The 10,503-nt window shown below is 52.4% G+C and overlaps 1 pseudogene; it reads left to right on the top strand.

Moving 5' to 3' along the window:
* Positions 1-9,292: 9,292 nt before the first annotated feature.
* Positions 9,293-10,052, top strand: LOC123440102 (annotated as a pseudogene).
* The last annotated feature ends 451 nt before the right edge of the window (positions 10,053-10,503 follow it).

A 10,503-nucleotide genomic window follows, 5' to 3' on the forward strand; every position in this document is an offset into this window, starting at 1 on the left:
TTTATATCATTTTTGAGAACTAACCTATTAACACAGTGCCCAGTGCCAGTTGCTGTTTTCTGCATGTTTTTCACTTTTCAGGTTTTCCATACCAAACAAAATCCAATTGACCTGAAATGTTTTGGTGATTTTTATAGACCAAAAGAAGATCATGGATATCGAAAAAAGGCTGGAGGCCGCACGAGGTCCCCACAAGCCAACATGGCGTGGCCTGGGGGCGCCCTCATGGCTTGTGCCTCCCTTGTGACACTCCCGACTCTGTTCTCTGGCTTATAAATTCTCTTCTACCCTAAAAATATCATGGGGAGTCATGAAACACTTTTATGCCTCCGCAAGTCTCTGTTCTGAAGGGAGGCCATGTGGAGCTCCGTTTCGACACCCTGCCAGTGGGGGGATCCATCACGGAGGGCCTCTTCACTAACCTTGTTGTCCTCACAATGATGTGTCAGTAGTTCACCACAGACCTACGAGTCCATAGCTAGTACCTAGATGACAATCTCTCTCTCTCTCTCTCTGATTTTCAGTACAATGATCATCACATGTTCGCTTTGATTGAGAAGATGTAATTCCTTTTGTGCGGTGCGTTGTTAGGATTCGATGAATTGTGGGTTTATGTTCACATTATTCATGATAAACATTTGAGTCTCCTCTGAATACTTATATGATTCTTATGTGCATGGTTATGATAGCTTCGTAATTCTCTCCGATCTATTGTAATAGTTTGGCCAACTAGATTGATATTTCTTCGGTGAGAGAGGTGCGTTGTGGTAAGTTCAACCTGGATAATTTCTATACCGTATTGACAGAAGGGGACAAGATGCGTCTTTGTGTTGCTTCTACTAAGGATAAAACAATGGGGTTTATTCATATTGCTTGAGTTTACTTTGTCTACATCATGGCATTGTTCCCCGTGCATTACTCTGTTTTAGTTAATACTCTAGATGCATGCACGATAGCACTTGATGAGTGGAGTAATAGTAATAGGTGTAGGCAGGGGCCGACCAATTTGTGTATGGATGTGATGCCTATATACACACGATCATTGCCGTGAATATCACATAATGATCTGCTTTTCTGTCAATTGCCCAAGAGTAGTTTGTTTACCCACCGTATGCCATTTTTCATGAGAGATGCCATTAGCGAAAACTATGGCCCCGGGTCTATTCACAACATATTGATAAAACCTTTAATACCTTGCTGCCATTAACTTATTTTTTTATCTTGCTATGTAAAATTTTCTACACACTACACTTGCTTGAAAATAACAAGACAAGAGGATTGACAACTCTCTTGCCCGCGTTGGGTGCAAGTTGTTTGTTTTTTTGTGTGCAGCCGCTGTCGGTGCTAAAATAGGCTGTTCTTGAGTAGGGGGTCTGAACTATGGATATTGGGTTGATGGGTAACAAGAAATGAAGGAGACTATGTTTTACCCAGGTTCGGCCCCTCTTGATGGAGGTAAAATTCTATGTCCCGCTCTTGCTGGTATTGATGGAGTAGTACATAGTACAGAGTTGATCTATCTCGAGATCACACCGTTGTGGTCTAAACCCTAATTGTAATGAGCTTAATGTGTCCTACGAACTATGGCACTCCTGGTATATATAGATACCAGGGCTTCTAGGGTTACACAAAGTCGGTTACAATAGGGGAGGAATATGCCGATTACTAAGCCACCTTAGATCATACGCCAAGTCTTTGGAAGAGTCCATCTTGATTCCGATACTCCTAATGATGATCAAAGATGCCCAGGAGTCCGACCCATGGGGATAGATAGGCGGCCGAGGACCCCTTAGTCCCGGACTCCCTCAGTAGCCCCCGAACTAGCCTCCAACGCCGAAACATTCCACCTTTGGTTGCTTCATAGAGACTTTGGCTTGTGAGGCGAGTTCTTCTCTTCCTTTAATTGATAATAGTTCGGCTGCCGATGGCCTTCCCTCCTTCAAATGCACACACACACACACACACACACACACACATGTATATATATATATATATATATATATAAATATTTCAATTTCCAGGACGACCGTTGGACAATGAATAGTGTCTTTTCCTCCCCTATCCGAAAGATCACGGTTGGCCAAGGCTTATAACCTTTTATGAAAGAGCGGTTCGAGACCGTTTTTCCAGGGATATGGTTTATGATTTGGGTTATCCCATGTGCCCATAATCACATGATTTTATCATGAAACGACGGAGTTTACGGTGTAGTGGTGGGCTGCTTGGTATTTTGGCGAGCCATAAAAGGTAAAACCATCACAATAGCCCCTTCACGCACCTGAGATTTCAGAACATCATTGTCATTCCATGCCTCCAAAGCACCAGCTCTCAAGCTTTCCTTCTCCTCTCATCCTTTTGAATCCTTCCATCAATCCGGCGATGGAAAGCTCCAGATCCAAGGGCAAGTGGGAGGCACCTCCGTCAACGAGAAGGACATCCTCGAGCTGAAGAGTCCGACTACCTGCTGGAGAACATAGTCCATCGTGCTTCAGAGAAGGGGCATGTTATACCCACACCAAAAGATGGGGAGAGAGTAGTTCTTATTCCTCATTTTATCCATGGTGTAGGCTTTCTCCTCCATCCATTTGTTCGAGGCATCATGTTCTACTATGGACTTGACATCCATGATTGTCGGAGGGATAACCCCGGGGTAGGCTCAACGAGCCTGCTCCTTTATCTCCGGCCCAAAAGGAATGACCAAGAACAATTTTACAAGGCCCAAGTCCTCTGGCCGGCTAGGCGACACCTACCGGCTAGGGGGCGAGCCGGCCAACTCTCTGGCCAGCCAGGCAACACCTACTGGCTAGAAGCAAGATGGTTACCTCTTCTTGGCCGCCTAGGCCAAGCCAGCCGGCTAGGGACGAGGCGACCGTGCCCAAGCCGTCTAGTCAAGTAGGCTAGCCGACCGGGGATGTCAAGTCACATCAGATCATAGGTCATGACGAGACCCTACGATTAAAGGTGGCTATGCTTCAGCAAAGGTACTAGATCGGAGTGCACGGTGGGTACCAGCATCGGTGGACACACCGCTGACCTCCCCCGGCTCTGATCCATCACCCAGCACAGTGTCGGTCGTCAAACTCCCACTCCATTACTGCACTCGGCGTGGGAATAGTGGAGGCGGTCGTACCGTCTGCCCATGACGAATCTCGCTGGACGATGCCGGACGTACCACATGTGTCCTGTGTCAACTTTACGCGAGAGCCTCATTGGCTAGCCGGCGGGTCCCATGGCCAGACAGGACCTCACAGCTGGTGGGCCCCTCAAGCGACAAGACAAGACCCCCATAGGCCCCCTGGCCAGCCGGCGAGGCTGCCAGCCAGGTCCCACTCTTGTACCCTTTATCCATATTGTAGGCCGGTGGGTTCATCTATAAAACCCCCTGGTCCCCTCCATGCAGAGGGTCGGTCAACTGATCACACAAACACACACCAACAACATATGAGAGGCAGAGACGAGCCGGCTGCTCCTTCCTCCTCCGCAGTACAGCTCGAGGAGCAACCTTGTAATCCCATCCATACATGTCATACACTCTAGCAGGACTAGGGGTGTTATCTCTACGGAGAGCCCTGAACTTGGGTACATCGTGCGTTCCATGCTTGTACCAACCTCGCCCCCAGTGCCCTCTGTTGCCACTTCGGTTCGTACCTTCTTTAGCCTACCCATGGCTTATGTTGTGAGTATTCACCGACATTTGGCGCCCACCGTGGGGCCGATCGAGGCATCGACTGGCTTTATGCGCTGGGCGGGGCCCCGCACCTACAACACCGGATGCATCGCGTCCGGCCGATCTGCATGCCCATGGAGCCTGCCTTCGATGAGGCAACACCGATGATGATCGACGTCCCTGTCCGCCATGCGGATTCGGATGAGGAGTCCAATGACGAGGTGCCTCCCAGCGTCGTCATCGCTGCTATGGAGAACCTCAGCGTTCTCTTTAGCGACCTGCGCCTCAATGATGGTCCTCGCTACTTTGGTGAGGACTTCGATGTCGAGGCATTGTGCGCCATCTTCCATAGGCTCTCTATCGCTGAGACGCCTACGCACGACGTGTACCCCAGCAACGTACTCGTCATCGACGGCCCTCCGCTGTCTGTGGGGTTCTTCACCTCATACCATGTTTCCACCGTCTCCAACGTGGTGGAGGTGATGGTCAACGGCGCCGGCACCAGCACGGCTCAAGGCAAAGCGTCAGTAGATGCTGCTGATCCTGCTGCCGTCGCCGCTGACACTCTTCAGGCTGCACTTACCGGCCTGAAGATGCCCATCGCCGCCTCGACGAACCCTAACGCCATGTGAGCTTCGCTGGAGGAGGCTCGCAGGCAGATCTTGGAGGAGGGCATCGCCATCGCTTCGGCGAAATGCCGGATGGAGGCCACACAGCGAGAGTATAACTCCGCATACGGCCTCACTCCGGTTTCCGAGGTCCCTAGCCGGCTTGGCTCGGTCCAAGGCCGCGGCCGGGTCATTGCCGAGATTCTAGGCGGCAAGCAGCCCATCTACGAGACTCCTGCAGCCAACTTGTAGGCGGCCCAGGCGGCCATGGCAGAAATGCCGAGTTTGGAGGGAGAGGAGCGCGCCTTCTAGGAGAAGCGGGTCAAGGATCTCCTTGATGCCGCCAACGAGCAGCAGACATGGCTTGACCCCGGTCAAGCCCAATCAGAGTCTCCGGGACCCAATCCCGGAGTGTGCCGCAACCCAAGCGGTCATCAGCATGGTGAGGGATCTTCCTTGCATCGCCCTTCCGGCCGGAAGTGCGAGGGAAGCCACGACATGCGCTCTCAGCGCCAGAGCGAGCATACTTCGAGCCGATGTCGTGGAGGTGACGAGAGCGACTTGGTGTATGAGGTTCCTCATCAGGGGAGGACCCATGCCACCGGTTCGCAAGGTGCCCTTCCGATCGCATCTCGGATCGGTGTTTGCGTTCCCTAGGGCGATCAGGACACCCGCAGGCGTCTCATCGCCCTGGCCCAGTCAGCCCTTCTGGAGGAAGACGGTCACATCGGTCCAGCCTACTTCGGCCCCCGGATCCGAGGGGAGCCGTTTCCCCGAGGCTTCACCTTGCCTCGGGATACTCCCAAGTACAACGGCACCGCCAAGCCAGAGGATTGGCTGATCGACTACACAACCGCAGTTGGCATTGCCAGGGCAACAAACGCGTAGCAGTCCGCTACGTGCTACTCATTTTGGCCGGCTTGGCTCGGACTTGGCTTAACAGCCTTCCAGCCGGCAGCGTCAACTCATGGGTGGACTTTGAGGAGGCGTTCATCCGCAACTTCACTGGCACCTACAAGCGCCCGGGCCGGCCTCGCGAGCTATCCATGTGCGTCCAGAGGCCCGACGAACCCCTTTGCGACTATGTCACTCGCTGGATGGAGCTTCGCAACTCCTGCGAGGGAGTGCATGAGGTACACGCCATCCAGTACTTCATCGACGGTTGCCGAGAGGGCACTCTCCTCAAGCACAAGCTCATGTGCTCCGAGCCCACCTCTCTGGCAGTGCTCATGGCCAAGGCGGACAAGTACGCCACGGCCGACTTCGCGATGCGAGTCAAGGTGACCGTGATACGTCTCCAACGTATCTATAATTTTTGATGGTTTCATGCTATTATCTTGTCAAACTTTGGATGTTTTGCATGACTTTTATTTATTTTCTGGGACTAACTTATTAACTTAGTGCCAAGTGCCAGTTCCTGTTTTCCATGTTTTTGACCCCCTTCAGAGGAGATTTTGAAACGGAGTCCAAATGGAAGAAAATCCCAGAAAAGATTTTTTTTGGAACGGAAGAAGATCGGAGAGCTTGGGGGCCAAGCCAGAAGAGCCCCAGGGGCCCCACAAGCCCCCACCCCGCGGCCAGGGGGGCCGCGCCATGCATGCTTGTGGGCCCCCTGGAGGTCCCCTGACCTAGATCTTGCGCCTATAAATTACCAAATATTCCCAAAAAATCAGAGGAGCATCATAATCACTTTTCCGCTGCCGCAAGCTTCTGTTTCCGCAAGATCCCATCTGGGGCACATTCTAGTGCCTGCCGGAGGGGAGATTCGGACACGGAGGGCTTCTTCATCAACACCATGACCTCTCCGATGATGCGTGAGTAGTTCACCATAGACCTACGGGTCCATAGCTAGTAACTAGATGGCTTCTTCTCTCTCTTGGATCTTCAATACAAAGTTCTCCATGATCTTCATGGAGATCTATCCGATGTAATCTTATTTTGCGGTGTGTTTGTCGAGATCCGATGAATTGTGGATTTATGATCAGATTATCTATGAATCTTATTTGAGTTTCTTTTGATCTCTCTTATGCATGATTTCATATCCTTGTAATTCTCTTCGAGTTGTGGGTTTTGTCTCGTCAACTAGATCTATGATTCTTGCAATGGGAGAAGTTCTTGGTTTTGGGTTCATACCATGCGGTGACCTCACCCAGTGACAGAAGGGGTAGCGAGGCACGCATCGTGTTGTTGCTATCAAGGGTAAAAAGATGGGGTTTTCATCATTGGTTTGAGATTATCCCTCTACATCATGTCATCTTGCTTAAAGCGTTACTCTGTTCGTCATGAACTCAATACACTAGATGCATGCTGGATAGCGGTCGATGTGTGGAGTAATAGTAGTAGATGCAGAAAGTATCGGTCTACTTGTCTCGGACGTGATGCCTATATGCTAGATCATTGCCTTAGATATCGTCATGACTTTGCGCGGTTCTATCAATTGCTCGACAGTAATTTGTTCACCCACCGTAATACTTGCTATTTTGAGAGAAGCCTCTAGTGAATACTATGCCCCCCAGGGTCTACTCCACACCATATTTTCAGCCTTCCCCTTTTTACTTCGTTGCACTTTCCGCCTTTAGATCTCACTTTGCAAACAATCTTGAAGGGATTGACCACCCCTTTGAAACGTTGGGTGCAAGCTTGTTTGTGTTTGCGCTGGTACTCTAGACTTGACGAGACCCTCATTCTGGATCGATACCTTGGTTCTCAAACTGAGGGAAATACTTACTGCTCCTGTGCTGCATCACCCTTTCCTCTTCAAGGGAAAAACCAACGCAAGCCCAATCTCCATCAACGTGTCAATTCTGGCGCTGTTGTTTGAGACGTAGCAGACCGCCTCAGACAAGGCTGTCCCCACGCCGGCTACTCCCAAGCCGGCTGGAGACAATCGAGGTGGCCAGAACAACAACAAACGCAAGGCGGATCAGCTAGATTCGCGCTCCAACAACAAGTTGGTAGCCAGCATGAAGGGTGAGGCGTCGGCTACTCGGGCCGGCCCTCAACGGAAGAGGCCCAACAAGAGCAACTGGTTGCCTAGGCAGACTTTCGAGCAGATTCTTGACACACCCTGCAAAATACATTCTGGGGCACAACCTTCTACCCATACCCTTCGACAGTGCAGCTTTGCACGACGGCTGTCGTAGTGGGAGGGTTTGCCGGCTGCCCCAGGTGCACAGGCTGCGCCTCAAGCTCCGGCTCCCGGTCCTACTCCAGCTCCACCGCCGCCGCCTCGCGACAACGGCCGCCTCCACAATGACTACCCCCATCAAGACGGAGCGTTTGTCGTCTTCACCAGTGAAGGCGACGACAAGCATAGCCAGCGACGGCGTGAGGTGAATGCCACGGTCCCCCCAATTCCATAATACATGCATTGGTCTGAAAAGCCCATCACATGGAGCCGGGTCGACCATCCTGCGGTGATGCCCAACCCGGGCTCAGATGCGCTCGTCCTCGACCCCACCTTCACCTCCAAGAGGCTCACCTGCCGGTTCTCCAGGTATTGGTCAACGGCGGTAGCAGCATCAACATCCTCTACCTCGACACCCTCCTGAAGCTTGGGCTCAAGGAGATGGACGTCTTGCCGACCAGCACCGTCTTCCACGTGATCGTGTCGGGGCAGTCCTGCTTGCCCATCGGCAAAATCTAGCTAGACGTCCTCTTCGGCGACAAGGCTCACTTCCGCCTCGAGTCCATATGGTTCGAGGTGGTGGACTGCTACCTCTTGAGCTTGCATTGGTTTTTCCCTTGAAGAGGAAAGGGTGATGGAGCACAGTAGCGATAAGTATTTCCCTCGGTTTGAGAACCAAGGTATCAATCTAGTAGGAGTAGCAAGATGAGGCACCAATGTACCTGCGCAAAAACAAACAAACTTGCACCCAACGCTATAAAGGGGTTGTCAATCCCTTCATGATTATTTGCAAGGTGAGATCTGAAGGTGAAAAGTGCAACAACGTAATTTTGTAGATCTGAATATATGATGTGAAGTAGACCCGGGGGCCATAGTGTTCACTAGAGGCTTCTCTCATGATAGCAAGTATTACGGTGGGTGAACGAATTACTGTCGAGCAATTGATAGAATCGCGCAAAGTCATGACGATATCTAAGGCAATGATCATACATATAGGCATCACGTCCGAGACAAGTAGACCGATACTTTCTGCATCTACTACTATTACTCCATACATCGACCGCTATCCAGCATGCATCTAGTGTATTGAGTTCATAACAAACAGAGTAACGCTTTAAGCAAGATGACATGATGTAGAGGGATAAATTCATGCAATATGATATAAACCCCATCTTTTTACCCTTGATGGCAACAACATGATGCGTGCCTTGCTACCCCTTCTGTCACTAGGTGAGGACACCGCACGGTATGAACCCAAAACCAAGCACTTCTCCCATTGCAAGAATTATAGATCAAGTTGGACAAACGAAACCTATAACTCAAAGAGAATTACCAGGATACGAAATCATGCATATAAGAGATCAGAGGAGACTCAAATAATATTCATAGATAATCTGATCATAAATCCATAATTCATCGGATCTTGACAAACACACCGCAAAAGAAAATTACATCGGATAGATCTCCATGAAGATCATGGAGAACTGTCGGGGGAATGATCCCCAGGTACCCCAAAGACGCAGAGTCGAGCGGGGTGCCTGCCCGCCCAGGCCGGCTGCTCCCATTCCTCCCACGGACGGCTCCTCTGACTAGCCGGCTACGCCAGCCAGACGGCTGCCCGGAGTCAACTACGACATCCCTCCGGGCATCGTACTATTTCATCTACAGTGTAACTTGTCCCCTGGGCGCTGGTTTATAAAGTGCCCCAGGGGACAAGCATAGCTTAGCTCCAAAGCTACATATAGCTTGGCATGTAAGCTACCCACGATAGCCTACATGCCAAGTAGCTTGGGATGTAAGCTACCCACCGTAGCTTACATACCAAGCTACGCATCCATACAAAAGGCCTTAGGCTGCCCTCTCATCCTCTCAAGCTCTCAACCCCCCACATACACACACCCAGACATGAGGCCAAGGAGAAGGCGCTCAGCTCCCTTCCTCCTCCAATACAGCTCCGGGAGCAACCTTGTACTGCCAATATACGTCATATACACACATGCAGGAGTAGGGGTATTATCTCTCTAGAGAGCCCCGAACCTGGGTAAACCACCGCATGTTATTACCCTATCCCGTCCCGGATCCTCCACGACAGCCTTGCCCTCACCTCGATTAGCCATCCCATGGAATATGCCGTCAGGGTACCCCATATATGAAAACAACGACATTTGGCGCCCACCATGGGGCCAGCTGCTGCTGGAACCGCGGTCCGGGCGAGACCCTCTTCATCATCACCACCGCGACGTCGCCGCCATCTCTCCGGCGTTGCTCGAGGGCTCGACATCGGCACGCCCCCGGCGCACCGTGCAGGGTGGCGCGTTCGTGTCATTCGCCTTCGGACCGCTCCTGCGATCGTCGGCTCCCTCTCCAGGCCAGTCGATGTTCCGTATATTGGCTCCATTCCGCCTTCCCACGCTCCCGCGGATGGCTCCCCGCACACGTCCGCTGGCCGGCTGGGCGTGCATGTATCTGGTGGCTGCATGGGTTGGGCGCATGTATGCGCGTACGGCTGGATGTTTGGCATGCTTTGGCTGGCTGAACTAGCCGGCTATCCTGGCCATTGCATGCTTAAGTCTAGTCATCCGGCTCCGTCCACCACTCTGCCTGCGTGTTGCCGGTTCGCGTCGTTGCCGACTCGGCCACCTACGGCTGTGCCCCGGGCGCCGGCTCCACACCCACGTTTGCCACCATGGCGCCCGGCCTCCACACCACCCTGGTGCAGCCCCGGCTGCGCCCCCGAGCACGCCTCAGCTCCGCCTCAGCGCGTTGTCGGCTCCTCTCCCCCGCGCCATCGATCGTTGTCGCGCCTTTCGCCGGCTCCGGCCACGCCCCCGTCGGCTCCGACCGTCCATATGTCGGCTCGTAACCGGATGGCGCAAGAGGGAGTTGGTCGTCCAAGTCTGGCTTAGGCGGATAAAGCAATGAAAGTAAAGAAGTATGATGCATGCATGGACGTGATGTGTGGTGCGGGCATGGCTCTCATGCGTGCGTAGCCTACGTGGCCAGCGAGCTCTGGCCGACTGCATGGCCTGGCCGGCCGGCTGTGTGCTCGCCTGCCTGGCCGGCTGCCCGTTTGATCGGGTGCAGGCCTGGCCGGCGGTGCT

This window comes from Hordeum vulgare, chromosome 3H (genome assembly GCF_904849725.1).
Source record: "Hordeum vulgare subsp. vulgare chromosome 3H, MorexV3_pseudomolecules_assembly, whole genome shotgun sequence".
Classification (NCBI taxonomy): Eukaryota; Viridiplantae; Streptophyta; class Magnoliopsida; order Poales; family Poaceae; genus Hordeum; species Hordeum vulgare.